Source organism: Sinocyclocheilus rhinocerous, unplaced genomic scaffold, assembly GCF_001515625.1.
Source record: "Sinocyclocheilus rhinocerous isolate Xijiao unplaced genomic scaffold, SAMN03320098_v1.1 scaffold1385, whole genome shotgun sequence".
Lineage (NCBI taxonomy): Eukaryota > Metazoa > Chordata > Actinopteri > Cypriniformes > Cyprinidae > Sinocyclocheilus > Sinocyclocheilus rhinocerous.
In genome coordinates, this window is record NW_015657989.1 from 223,617 (window position 1) to 239,450 (window position 15,834).

Here is a 15,834-nt window from a genome sequence, read left to right on the forward strand (position 1 = left end):
ACTGGGTGTGTTGCTCCCTCAGCTAAGTAACTGCTAGCTGTTCCAGCATTGGAACATGCCGTAAGTCAAGCCCCCTCTCGATTGAGAGCTGGGTATTTGCTCCCAGAGCTAGAGATTTACTGCTGGCCACTCCAGCATTATACCTTAGATCGAGTTGATGACTTCTCAAACAAGTTTTTGGGGTATGTAGCCTAGGCCTTTGGCCGAAGGGGATAATGTCACTGACAGCCGTCTTTACGTCCCAGGGGCATCTCCCATGGCTATGGTAGAGTTGGTACTTAGTGCTCGCCATGGTTTTTGGCATGCACTCCCCTCAGCATGGTGGCGTGGGTATGTCATAAGAATAAATTACTTTTTAAAATATATTAAAACAGAAAAATAATAAAAACTGTTTCACAATATTACTATTTTTACTCTAATTTTGAATAAATAAATAAATATGCACACACATACCTACATTTCCCATGTTAGATTATTTTTTTTCCTAATAAAAAGTCGGTGTGCATTTTCCAATTACAGCCAGCTATATATGATGAACCCTTTCTAAAAAATATGGTCACAACAAAAACATGCACAGTTCACTAGATTAAGGGGCTGACACAGCTTACCCCACACTCTTCTACTGTGTAATCATGTTTCACCCTCATACACTGAAACCCTGTTAGCTGTTTGTTGCTAACATACATCTGTCTGCCATTCTATTTTAAACTCCACACGAATGTGAACTTGAGCATTGTGTCCACCATTTTCTCTGAAATTATCTCTCATATCATCGCTGTGGGATTTTGCTCAACAAAATCCTTTTCCAGTGAAACCTACTTTACCAAAACAGCTATTAGAGAGCTTGAACCCAGGTCTCTTTGATATCTCCCCCTTTAAGCACAGGATCAGAGAGCACCAAGCAACAATAATCTTGATTTTGCATTAAGACTCTTTGTTGTGGAATTATGTTGTTGGCTTGTGATGAATATGAGCTTTGAGAGCATTTCAGCCCAAATCCCAGCTGGTTTAACAGCTGTAAACTAAGCATTTGCCACTTGCACCAATCAGTTATTTAGCATTAACCCTAACACTAAAAGTAACACATGCCTCAGCCTTTGTTTTATTCAAGACAAAACATCCAGTGTAATCAATAAATTGCAGTGAGTAGGCAGTAGTTGCAAGGCCTCAAAATCCCCTTTGGTTTTCAACAGGGACACAGGAACACGCAACTAATGCCAAAGATTATATTAATTACACTTAATATAAAAACAAACAAAAAAATTATCCTGGGTCACCCGAGTAAACAGAAACCATTCTATCTTCATCTTAATGTGCCAATAAACCCAGTCATACAACCTTTAAACATGCTTCAATTAAGCATTATATTATTGGCATCAGAACAAAATCATATTTTGGGGTCAACAGAGGATAGTTTAGCAGTATTTCATGAGCGGGAACATGTATTTAGATGCAGAAGCTCTGACTGGCTACTTGTAGGGGCGTACGATTGAATGATCGACCCGTTCGTCTCTGATATCAAACTGTGGGATTACTGAAGAGTTGATTGGTCCCTCAGAGATTTCCCATTAAGATGAAGAAGTGCTAAGAAAGTCCTAGATTCCTACTCTGTAAACCTACTAATATTGCTAAAGGATGGGGAATAGCCTCGAGCAAGATGATGAGGCTGTGGGAGTGTGAGGGGGTGGTACAAGCAAGCTTTCCGGCTTATTCATCCTTTCTCTCTATTCCCACCTTCCTCAGTTTTGCTTCCTTCTCGCACTAATCTGTGGGTGAGAATTACATCCTGAATTTGCCTAATTACATTTGCGCATCATTTTCGGAGGTATTCAAAAACAACAGAGGACCATAGACACTCACAGGTCACTGTTGGGTTTGCTTATATTATTAACTGTTTAACCTCTTTAATTTGGTATATACGGCTTCAAATTATGTGCATTCGAGACAGAAATAGAATCTTCAGCAGGAAATGTGTTTCTTCTGCATAATGGCTTTGGGGGAATAAACGTGTATGGTAAATCTTAGGATGCTAAAATGTTTTCTGAAATTTAAGCACAATATTGCCAATTATGTTGTCCAAACAAAAATTAACCATTACGCTTCTCAGAGCAACACACTATGGTCACTCCTGAATGAATCAGCTTTTTTAAACAAATAAGCTTTTTTAAACAAATTAATCAGATTTTTTAAACAAATCAGTAGTTTTGAATTAATCGGTTGAATGAATAATTCCATAATTCACACATAAATACAGTCACTTGTTTTGTTGCTGAATTAATCAATGTTTTGAATTAATAAACATAATTAATGATTTAGTAGTTCACTCATAATGACAATTACTTTTTTTGGAGATTTTTCTCCTTTAGAGTATCTATAATGATGGGAAAGTGCTGATAATTTCCCTTGTATTCCACGCATTTGCTTTGTCTAATGTAACTCCTACAGGGTACTGCATTATCATCAGAACGTCTAGGCTAGATTGATAGTAGGTCTAAATCAGGCTCTGGCACGAGACTTTAATTTTTAAGCTTTTGAAAATATGAGAAGTGTTTTACAGAAAATTCCCTCTCCAGTGCCTCACTTGCACTTGCACTCTGAAGTGTAATGAAACCAAACACTTAACCGCCAAACTACCAGCTGCAAAGCCCGACCTAAATCCACTCTACTGGTCTCAGTGTGGAATTGCCTGGCAAATTATCATGCTGGCCGTTAGTTATCCACTGATGGCTGTCAGAATAGTGATGGATGCGTTTTATTAACATTTGAGGGATGAAGAAAAATAGCATCAGGGTTTTATTTCGGGGCTGTGATTGAATGCTCCAGCAACCGTAACCTTGTCATTTGCCTATGGTATGAATGTCTATATTCCCTCCTTTTGATAAATCTGTAAGGGCCTGAACATTGCATCTGGAACATGATGACTCGTTTGATGTAAAATGCAACTCAGTTGGTGTAAATTTAGGAATGCATTCATTATGTGACACTTTAATCAGGTTTTGGTAAGGAGGTCAGCATTTGCATTCACACAGGCACTACTGTTAAATTAATGGCATAAAACGTGATCATATGAAAACATATATGCGTTGTTACCCCTCTGATTTGTAAAATCCGCCATGCATTGGCTTACAAAAGGGTATGCAGAGCCAGTTCATTAGGAATGATGGGGAAGAACAGCTTTATTATGGAACTGAATATAATAAATGGGCTTTGAATGAGGCTACTGGCTGATCATAAGCAGACTGTCAGTGTGTATTTAGAGAAAGTTCAGTCCCTCGCTGAAGCTAATTCAGGGGTTATTGAGAAGCAGTTTTCTGCAACAATTTGTTTTTCTACATTGAGATGGTTGGACCAATGCCTCATTTCTCAATGAAACAGCCACAGTCACTTTCCAATCATTTAAAGCACCTGAAAATGTGGTACACAGAGCCAAGAAAGCCACACAGGGAACACAAAGCCACCACCTTTTTTGAAACAAGCCAGGCAGCTTTGTGGTGATATATAACAAAGCCAGGAAAAACAGGGAAACAAAATTTTTTTTGGGGGCAGAATGAAAACTCACCAGCATGTTCTATTGATTTGTTTCTAAGTACGTTCTGTATGTTTAAGCCTTGATTAACTCTTTGGGATCCAAAGACTTATGGTGGTCTAAAAATAGCACTTTCTCAACTCATAACTGGTCAGTTCAGTGCAGCAGAAGTAGCGGTTGATAAGAAGCCAGACACTGTGAATGACATAAATCTTAGGTTGGTTCTCTTGACCAGGCTAAGACATTCTTCAATGTCAGCGCAAAACAAATCAGATTGTTGTAAAAGTGGATTAAATTGGGGATCCAGAAATCATGCAGTTTCTTTTGCGATTACTTGTCTAAATCCCGCATGTTACATTGGCCAATTGATTTGGACAGATTTTCCCACAGAACCAAGGGCAAATACTTAGTGAACTTTCTCAAACTTCTACCAAAGTTCACCCAAAATAATGAGACTTCTGTCATCATTTACTCACCCTCTTGTTCTTCAGAATACAACAGAAGAAATATTGTTTTCCATGCTCTTTTCCATGAAATTACAAAGCTTTTGAGCTCCAAAAAGTATTCAAAGTGCTATGAAGGTGGTTCATATTGCTTGTGCACTGTCTTCCGAGTCATTTGAAGCCATACGGTAAAGCTCTCTGTGAGAAACAGAATTTAAATAAGCAAATGATGACAGAAAGTTCATTTTTGGGTGAACTATCACTAAGTTTATCCAGCTTAGAGTTCTAAATATCACCAAATGGAAGAGAAAACAACGTGTAGTGCACAGGTTTGCCTTGTGCCAACTGGAGGAGCAGAAGATGGAAGCTATAATAAGGAACAATCATGGAAAATGGCAGTCAGGGAAAATAGAGCAGATATGATTGAAGAACAGAAACATTGTAAAGGAAAGACAACAACAAAAATGACTAATGTACATTTTCTTTGGAGGACATGTTATATTGAACTTAAAAAGTGCATGATTGCATGACGTTTACAATGATAACAGTCTTGGGTTTTAGATTGCAAAAAAATAGGATTGTTTGCATTTGCAAAATCCCCTGAAAGGTCTGATTCCATCTGCCAAATAGCACAAAAGTATCCTGTTCTTCAACTGGAAGATGCGGTATTTTAATTTATCGAACCCCAAGATGCAGAACTTCATGCTCAAGCTCCGGTTACTTACTTATGCTGTAAGTATGCCATCAAGAGAAACCAAAAGCAAGGAATAAGTTGGTTAAGAAGGAGTGATCTGAAGATAGGGTGAAACCAGATGGCAGAAGGGCATGAGTTATTCAAACAAAGACCCCCGGTCACTCTGCTCAAGGCACTGGTGCTCTCAGCAGGAGGGCCGACTAGGTTACCTGAGGCAGTGTTTATTATTCAGTACCAGCGAGTCTGGCCTGGCCTACACAATTCATCTTTCCACTCTGTCGAGAGAGGAAAACTTATATTGAGTCCCTGGTTACTTGATAAATGGCAGATGATCAGTTCAATGTCATACCCACCCCCTCCGCTTCCCACCACTGCTCACTGCTTCTCATCTCTCTCTCTCTTTCTCTCTCTCCTTCTCTCTCTTCAACATACTCAGATGCATCCTCACTCATCAAAAGTTATTTTGATTGGTTGACTTAACAACTCCCTCTGGGCTGCCATGACCACATAATCAGATCTGGCAATATTTTTTCAGCTTCACGAGGGAAGACAAGAGAAGAGGATTTGTGTAGAAAACGTCAGTGCGCTTCAGTTTCTGTTTGCTTTCTCTGGTGATCTAGTACTTTGTTCATCCAAATGTTTATAAGAGTAAAATTTCAATATTAGGAGATACTTAAAAAGAAGAAACAGCATTGGTTTTAAGGTTTGTCCCTTGTGGTTAAATCAACCAAGCAGCCAATGGAAAATCTAACAGCTCTCTCCAGGTATTATAGATTGATTGGTTTCCTTGATTGGTTTTCCCCCAATTCAGGTTTGTAGTTTATACATTAAATATTCATTCAAGAGATACACCTTCACAAAGAGAAAATTCACCCATGCTAAAAGATAATTTGAGTTTTACAAACGATTTGACTGAGAGTAGTAGTTCTTTGTTATCAACAGTAACATCCTGCACAGTGCTCAGTGTGAGTTTAAGATAAGGAGCTAAAGCCTCAGCGAAAACATGCATTCTTAACCAGTTTCTATAATGCTATGTCAGCAAAGCAGTTTTTTCCCTACTGGGCCATTTATTACACAGGTCTTCCTGGGAATATATGTGGTTGTAAAATGGCTTCCAGCACAGGTTCTCTATGATTACGCCCCCCATAAAAATGATTTAATGAAATCAAAGCTAATATGAATGCATTTGATTCTATTTAAGTGGGATCACAGGTAGGGATCACATTTACTGTACCTTAAAACTAAAGCAGTTACTTTTTAAAGTTGGGAGAGTTCTAACACCTTCAGTTTATATTATAAAAAATATATATTATGGGTAACACTTTAATTTAGGGACCAATTCTCACTATTAACTAGTTGCTTATTAGCATGCATATTACTAGCATATTCGCTGTTTATTAGAACTTATAGAGCACATCTTAATATCTTATTCTGCATGACCATATTTTACATCCCTTAATTCTACCCTATATCTAAACTTAACAACTACCTTACTAACTATTAATAAATATGATCCAAAACATAATTAGATTTTCACACAAATCCTGAAAGTAGACAAAAAGAATTGTACTCGGTTACAAACGTAACCTCGGTTCCCTGAGATACGGGAACTAGTACTGCGTCTGCTAGACGCTATGGGTAAAAAGTCATTTTTTCTGCTGAACTGAAGCCTTTTTCAATCACGCAGTGAAACTGCATGGCCATTGGTTCGTGCAGTATGTTAAAAAACGAACCAATGGCTCGGCAGCGGGGGTTCAACAACCGATGGCAGCAAAGCTCGCCAGTAATCTGGCTATATAAGCGGCCGCTTCACCATAGGATTTCGGTTACTTCGACTGAAGCGTGGCATGGCACGGCTAGCAACGCAGTACTTGTTCCAGTATCTTAGGGAACCGAGGTTTCGTTTGTAACCAAGTACGTTTCCTTTCGATACTACACTCGTACTGCATCTGCTAGACACTATGGGAACAGTACAGTCATGCCGTGCCTTGGCAGAGGAACGACTAAGATAATTCTTGTCCTAAGCACCTTAGGGCCCAAGAAACAAGAACAATAAACTCCTCCAGGCTAAACAGGCTAGCTTCATGAAGGCCTCACCCAGCCGAGTGATCGTTCCAACAGACTTGCGCTGCCTCAGCACCCAAGGGGGCCGAGAGCGCACAACCAAGCTCTCTGACAGGTCTGGGCATATTACATCCAAACTGCACTCAGAGTGAACTGCGCACCATCTAAGCAGAAATAACCCTAGCCTGCAAGGCAGGGACATCCAGGTTATAGAACCTAACAAAAGTGGACGGCGAGGCCCAGCCGGCCGCCGCATAAATTTCTGCAATGGTCATGCCGTTAGACCACACCCACGAAGAGGCAATGCCTCTAGTTGAGTGGGCTCGTACATCAACTGGGCATTGCAGGCCCAGGGAAGAGTAGGCTAGTGAAATAGCGCCGATTATCCACTTAGAAAGTCTCTGCTTCGTGACCGGGTGTCCTTTAGCACGGACACAGAAGAAAACAAAGAGTTGTTCCGACTGCCTAAATTGGGCGGAACGCTCGATGTAGACCTTCAGAGCCCTAATTGGGCAGAATAAATTCAACTCCTGGTCCTCCTCCGAGGGAGGAAGCGCAGAGAGGTTGATAACCTGTGCTCTGAACGGAGTTGAGAGCACCTTAGGTACATAGCCATGCCTTGGTTTCAGGACGACCCTGGAGTCACCAGGCCCGAATTCCAGGCAATTAGGGATTATAGAAAGTGCCTGCAAGTCACCCACTCATTTGACCGATGCTAACACTAGTAGCAGAGCGGTTTTAAACGACAGGGACCGAAGGTCGACGGACTGCAGCGGCTCAAAGGGAGGGCCCTTCAAGGCCCTCAGAACAGTGGGCAGGTCCCACGTAGGGACAGTGAGAGGCAGAGGCGGATTTAGCCTTCTGGCTCCTCTCAGAAAATGAACAACAAGGTTGTTCCGGCCGACCGTTTGACCTGCTATATGGGCGTGAGAAGCCGCTATAGCTGCCACATAGACCTTGAGTGTGGATGGGGAGAGACCCTTGTCCAACAGCTCCTGCAGGAAGGACAGTATCACAGATATGTCGCACATGAGCGGATCCTCGCCGGAGTTTGAGCACCAGGCAGAGAACACTGAACATTAAAGGGCGTAGAGGCATCTCGTCGTCGGAGCTCTAGCCTGAGAAATGGTGTTCAATACACACTCTGGGACGCTAACAGGCTCCCGTCGAGTGGCCACAGGTGCAAGGCCCAGAGCTATGGCCTGGGGTGCCATATCGTCCTGTTCCCCTGGGAGAGGAGATCTCGCCTCAAGGGAATAGGCCATGGGGCTGCTATTAGCAGCTGTGACAGCTCTGCCAACCAATGCTGGTTTTTCCAGAGCGGGGCCATTAGGAGCACTTTGCATTTCTGTTCCCTGATTCGCCTGATCACCTGTGGAATCAGGGCAACCGGGGGAAAAGCGTAGATAGGGAGGTTGGGTCACGCATCCTTGTCCTTTGAAAAATAGATTGGGCAGTGAGAATTGTCTTCTGAGTCAAAGAGGTCTACTTCCACCCTGCCGAAGACTTCCCAGATTTGTTGAGCTGTCTGCGGATGAAGCATCCTCTCCTCTGAGGGGACCTTGCTTCGGGACAACATATCCGCTCCTCGGTTCAATATGCCTGGCACGTGTGCTGCTCTTCAGTCGTCTGAGATCGAGGATGGGCCGTAGGCCGGCGTTCTTCTTTGGGACGAGGAAGTAACGGCTGTAGAATCCTGACTCGCTCTGGGCGAGGGAAACCACTTCTATGGCTCCTTTTTTCAGCAAATTCAGATTTTTTTCAGCAAAAAAAAAAAACGTGTGCGATCGCGCTCTGAACCGAAGTGGGGGCCACTCTGCTGAAGCGCGGGGGTCTTAGAGTGAATTGGAGTGAGTAACCGCACTTTATTATCCCCATAACCCACTCTGATACCCCGGAAATTGCGTGCCACGCCTCAGCCCGGGAGGACAGGGGTTGGATTGGTTTGAGTGCCCGGTCGCTGCAAGGGAACCTGGTACTCATGAGAAATGGAAGAGGAAATTTGCTCTCTCTTTGAAATTGTTTGTGTTTTATTTTTCCCGCTATAACAGCGGATCGCTGTTTGGGTGCTTGAACAGGCCCAGAGTTTAAAGCAAACACATTGCCGGCTGCACCCGGAACTGAATGGGGTGACTGGCAGCTTACGCGGGGTCGCTTTCAGTAAAGAAAGCTATCCACGAGCGCAGAGAGGCGAGACTCATGCTCTCGCAGTGGGAGCAATTCGTCTCGGTGAGCGCGGATTCCGCGTGGGATTTCCCCAAGCAGGAAAGGCACTTATGATGGCTGTCATCGGCGTGCAAGGGGGCCCTGTACGTACCGCAGTAACGGTGCGGCATTTGAAACAACGCCGAGAAATTTGCTCTTTAGAAATTTACTCTTATAACTCGCTGGATGGCGGCAGGGGAACCGGACTGCTGATGCTCGTGCTGAAGGCGCTGTATCAGCCGGGCAGAGTCGTTCCGCTGCGATGCGTGTCAACGGCGAGCATGCTCTTCAGTTAGCGGAGATGCGAAGAACGTCGTCGTCGCTGAAGGAGAAGAAATCTGAATCCTATGGCGAAGCAGCCGCTTATATAGCCAGATGACTCCGGGCTTTGGCGGGCTTTGGCGAGCTTCGCTGCCATAGGTTTGTGCAGCACCGCTGCCGAGCCATGCCGAGGTTCGTTTTTTAACATACTGCGCGAACCAATGGCCGTGCAGTTTCACTGCGTGATTGAAAAAGGCGTCTAGCAGACGCAGTACGAGTGTAGTAACAAAAGGGAACCAATCTAAAAAGGAGACAAAAATATATACTTTGTCATTTATTTATTGAGAAAAATGACCCGGTGTTAAATATTTGTGAGTGGCAAAAGTATGTGAATCTTTGCTTTCAGTATCTGGTGTGACCCCCTTTTGCAGCAATAACTGTATGTAACGTTTCTTGTAACTGCTGATAAGTCCTGCACAACGGCCTGTAGGAATTTTAGCCCATTCCACAGTACAGAAACACTTCAACTCTGTCATGTTGGTGGGTTTCCTCCTATGAACTGCTTGCTTCAGGTCCTTCCACAAAATTTAAATTGGATTAAGGTCCGGAATTTGACTTGGCCATTCCAAAACATTAACATTGTTCTTCTTTATCCATTCTTTGGTAGAACAACTTGTGTGCTTGGGGTCATTGTCTTGCTGCATGACCCATGTTCTCTTGTGATTCAGTTCTTGGACAGATGCCCTGACATTTTCCTTCAGAATTTGCTGGTATAATACGGAATTCATTGTTCCATCAATGATGGCAAGCCATGCTGGACCAGATGCAGCAAAACAGGCCCAAACCATGATACAACCACCACCACAGTTTCACAGATGGAATAAGGTTCTTATGCTGGAATGCAGTGTTTTCTTTCTCGAAACATAACGCTGCTCATTTAAACAAAAATGTTCTATTTTGGTCTCATCCATCCACAAAACATTTCTCCAGTATTCCTCTGGCTTGTCCACATGATCTTTAGCAAACTGCAGATGGGCAGTGTAGCATTTGGACCAATCAGACACATGAGTATTTGTTATATTTAACAAATAGTGGACAATGCCCCTCCCAAACAAGCAAAACATGTGGTAGAGAGAACCAGGCCTCTGGTTACCGTGGTAACAAAGACAAACATCGAGATAGGATTGTTTTACAACTCAAAGGAATGGAGCGTTTTCACTCTAAATTCACTTTGAAACAGACAAATGTGCCCTTGTACTATACAGTCCATCCTAATTATATCTATCTGCTTCTAGATATAACCACTTGAGAAATGTAGGGACATGTACCCAATTTTCCCCATCTCATAATTTTTCTTCTTATAGTGTTTTGCTTATGTATTGATACAAACTCTTTTAAATGAACATTTTTAGAATTGCATACTATTGTTAACAGAGATCACAGGTATGCCATGTTTGGTATCTTTCGGCTGCATTTTTAATGGTCTAAATGTTCATTTATATTATATGCTGATACCTATGGATGTGTGTGTGTGTGTGTGTGTATGTTAGACTAATTTAAGTGTTTATGTAGTTATGTAACCTCAACACACTTGAGGTTGTTCATTGTTTGCTCATAACTGGAGTCCCTAATCATGCAGATTTTTTGCTACATGCTCTGAGTAGTATTGTACAGTAAGAAAGTTATTTTCCTTAACCAGAAAATTAACATTTCTTAGAATTGACAGACAATAATACTTACAGCGGATCTTAATATTTATAATTAATTATAACTAGTTATAATGGTGGAGAATGCGGGCATGATAAAACAAAGGTTATGAGCTTAAAACACTGTCAACCTAAAAGTGTGTGCTTGATAGTCCAGGTAAGAATAGGGCGTGACTTGAGATACGCATTTGTGTCCATATTTGCTGGATTGTTTAAATGCAGATAAAGTAGGGGCTTGAATTGGTACCTCTATTATGATTGAAAGAGTCTTTATGTATTTCATGCTTAATGGTATCGGTGCAAGGTTCATCTGATTTTAGCGAAGAAACCCTAATTTCAGTATTAAATCATAAGTCTGTTCTGACGAAGGAATCTCATCTCAGTGGCATGTCCAAACTGTACCATAATGCATTAATCTGCTTTAGTGAAGAAATCACAAAATTGCAGTATTGTTTAAATTGTTTCTGAAGAAGAAATCTCAGTACAGTTATATCAAGGTAGATTTGAGTGATGCTCCTCTTTCTACAGCATAAAGGCCTTATAGATTATAATTAGATTGATGCAATTCATCTACACTTTGACTGTATATATACAAGCCTAGCAACCTGGTGGTCATTACTGTGTTTCACTCGCTGAGTGAAACTAAAGGTGTAATACTGTACGTCAGTATTCATGTGTGAGGCACACATAACTACATATATGCTTAAACCGACTTTAACTTACAGTAAACCTGTTTTGTTATTCTTTAAACAAGTGCAAGAAGTTTATTATTAAATTAGAGAAGCACTCACAGAAGTGCTTATTTAATGCAACAAGTCTTGAAGGACTGAAAGCACCACGTTTTAAAACTGTGGGCAACTTCTTTGAAATAGGCAGACACTAAACTGCTTGAATTGCACTGGCATGCATTGGTTACCATGACAACGACTTGTCACAGGAAGTGCTAACTCCACATAGCACACGCGTCACCTGGTGGCACTATATTGTAAACAAACCACCTTAAGCTAACATGACTTAGCATCGTTTCATCTTAGGCTAAGTTACCGGATAACTTTAAAAATTAGGGGTTAGAATCCTTTACTTGAAGCTTTTAAATACAGCATGTGTGTATGCAGTGTGAAGTAATTTGAACAACCTAATCCCTGTGGTTTCTGATTCTTCACTTTCTCTATTCTCTGTTTCCCCATCTTCAATTCTTCTCAGCTAATGTAACAATCTTAGATGTATCCTTCCTGAATGCTATTGCTCAGTTACTAGTTAATTAAATCTAAATTTAATTACATTTTAACTGTCTATCTAGAGAAGAATCATTAAGTTATTGGGTGTTTTTAGTGCACAGTGAGTAACGCGCTACAGAGGGCGGGGCACACACATGGCTGGCCGCAGCATGGGAGCTGAACACGCAGCAGCTGTGACCAGACATGGTGTGTTGCCCAACACAAATCAGTTAATCACGAGTGCTACTGATTGTTCCGAATACCAGATTGATTACCCTGTTTTAATAATAGCAGTCAGCTAATTTTAAAACAGGGTAATCAATCTGGTATTAGGAACAATCAGTAGCACTAGTGATTAACTGATTTGTGTTGGGCAACACACCATGTCTGGTCACAGCTGCTGCGTGTTCAGCTCCCATGCCTAGATCATACCATGTGTGTGCCCCGCCCTCCGTAGCGCGTTATTCACTGTGCCACTAAAAGCACCCAACAACTTAATGATTCTTCTCTAGATAGACAGTTAAAATGTAATTAAATTTAGATTTAATTAGGTAGTAACTGAGCAATAGCATTCAGGAAGGATACATCTAAGATAGTTAAATTCGCTGAGACGAATTAAAGATTGGGAAACATAGAAAGAGAAGAAAAAGAAGGAAAAGAAAGGGAAAAATCAGAAACCAGGGATTAGGTTAAATTCAAATTACTTCACACTGCATACACACATGCTGTATTTAAAAGCTTCAAGTAAAGGGGTGCTAACCCCTAATTGTTAAAGCTATTTGGTAGCTTAGCCTAAGATGAAACTATGCTAAGTCGTGTTAGCTTAGCTGCTTAAGGTGGTTTGTTTACAACATGGCGTCGCGTGTGCTATGTGAAGTTAGCGCTTCCTGTGACAAGTCATTGTCATGGTAACCAATGCATGCCAGTGCAATTCAAACAGTTTAGTGTCTGCCTATTTCAAAGAAGTTGCCCACAGTTTTAAAACGTGGTGCTTTCAGTCCTTCAAGACTTGTTGCATTAAATAAGCACTTCTGTGAGTGCTTCTCTAATTTAACAATAAACTTCTTGCACTTGTTTAAAGAATTAAAAAAACAGGTTTACTGTAAGTTACAGCCGGTTTAAACATATATGTAGTTATGTGTGCCTCACACATGAATACTAAAGTACAGTATTAATAATGCATTAATCTGCTTTAGTGAAGAAATCACAAAATTGCAGTATTGTTTAAACTGTTTCTGAAGAAGAAATCTCAGTACAGTTATATCTACATATATGCTTACATAGATGTATCCTTCCTGAATGCTATTGCTCAGTTACTAGTTAATGTTAATTAAATCTAAATTGAATTACATTTTAACTGTTTATCTAGAGAATAATTATTAAGTTATTGGAGGTTTTTAATAGCATAGTGAATAACACGCTACGGAGGGCGGGGCACACACATGGTACGGTCTAGGCATGGGAGCTGAACACGCAGCAGCTGTGACCAACCATGGTTATACCCCCTTTTGTTCCACTTTGGTTTGATGTTCTCTCTGAACCTCAAAAAGAACCAGTGACACTTTTATTTTTGATTTGTTTCTTTTCAACAAGTGCTCTAATTTTATGACCCTGTTACACAAGTCATCTACACAAATACTTGGGCATAACTATAGTCCTGAGCAGCAAGTAATAAGCATAATCTGAATAAGAATGCTCTCCTCTTCCTTTTCCCTCCTCTACTTCACTTCCTCATAGATCGAGCCTGTTGTGAACCATCAGTAAGTTCTGAGTGATAATTTGACAATAAGAACAGTCTTAAGTCATCAATCAGAACTCTGAGTGATGGGAGAGACAAAGCTTCTCAAGGCTTTGAATCAAATGAATCAATTGTGCCACAAATGATTCACTGTTTCGAAGCGCTCGGTGCTGATAACTCCTGCTGGTCAGAACAGTGTAAGTGCAGTGAAAACTCAACTCAATGAAACACCTTACCAAACCAATAGCCAATGATTTATTGAAGGTGTAATCAATTAAAGGCAATCAACGATCCCTAATACCCTTAAATATTAAGGGTCTTTTAATATGTTATATTTCAGTAAACTTAAAGACCAATAGGAGACCTTTAAATATGCCTCCTCCCTTCATTAAATGTGTCACTAAATGTGTACGAATTTATCAAATTGATACGAGATCACATACAAATCATAGACACTGGTTCATGAGACCTAGCATCGAACCATTAAAATTTCAAATCAATTTGAAACAGCTATGATGTGTAAAGAAGCCTTGTTTACTGAAATCACATGACTTCAGCAGTTTGATGCACGCTCCGAATCATGAATTCGAGAAAAAAAAAGATTGACTGAGGTTCCGCAGCTCCACAAAGCATTTGTGAAAAAAGACCCCCATCACTAGGTTAAACAATTTCTTTCTCTCTCTCTCTCTCTCTCTCTCTACCCCCTTACTCTTGGTTTCACTCCCCGTCAAAACCCATATACTTGGGTTTTATCGGTGTTGGCTAGAATTCGATTTAGTCTACCTCTATTTTATCTAATTTCATTTATATATGTTTATTTAGCCTGAATATCCCTATTCAGCCAAGTGGAATTTAATTAAATTTGAAATTTAATTGAATCAATGGCTCAAAGCCTTCCTCAGTGTGTAAAGCAATTCAATCCCTCCACCCACTTTTCAAATCACTAATTATATTGACGTCATCATTCATTAGCCAATGTTCAATTACTACAATCATTAAATAATTTCCATTTAAATCCTTTTGTGTTGGATATATATATACAGTATATATGTAAATTGTCCAGGATTTAAATGGAAATGATTTAATGATTGTAGTAATTGAACATTGGCTAATGAATGATGCCGTCAATATAATTAGTGATTTGAAAAGTGGGTGGAGGGATTGAATTGCTTTACACACTGAGGAAGGCTTTGAGCCTGAATGTACCAATTCAGCTAAATTGATTTTTATAAAATCTGAGGTTTAATTAAATCAATTTGTTTATTTACTTTCCCTTTTAGTTTCCTACAGCTATTAGGACCTTTTCGTTTTACTTTTACCTTATTTTAGTTATTTTACCATCACCATCTTCCCTCTTTGTATAGGATTACAGTAGTTCTAGCAACTGTTGTCTCCTTAATGAGTTATACAAGTTATTAGTAGCCTAATCCCCGTTTCCTCTCTACTTCTCCTCACTCCTCAGTGCCAGTCCTAGCACATTGAAGTGCAGTTACTGTTCAACATAATGTAGGCCCAGATAGAACTAGGAACACTTCCCATTGTTTCTTTTTCTTTTTTTTTTTCGAGGCATGGAGTGTGTCCCTGCTAGCTTAGCTAACAGTCTAACCCAGGGTTTGTGTGTCTATTGCAGCATCCCTAGCAAACACTAAATAGGTAAAATCCTCCTTCTTACTTTTCCTTTTTGATTTCATCTTATTGTTTTATTTCAGTTTTGTTTTATTTGTTACCCTCGTAGTGACATTTAAGAAGAACCATCAGTGTTTTGAGTAATAGTTTGATGACATGTACAAGCCTAGTCATCAGTCTACACTGCTTGCAGTCATTAACAAAGATACTCAAAGTCCTTAGTTCTGTTAACCAACACTAAATTGTAGCATCCTGCCTTACTAGCTGCCCCACATCAGCTATTCCCACCTTACACGGCCTACACAGCCGTTCCCCATACAGATAGCTTAACACCTCTGTACGTACTTGCATTTG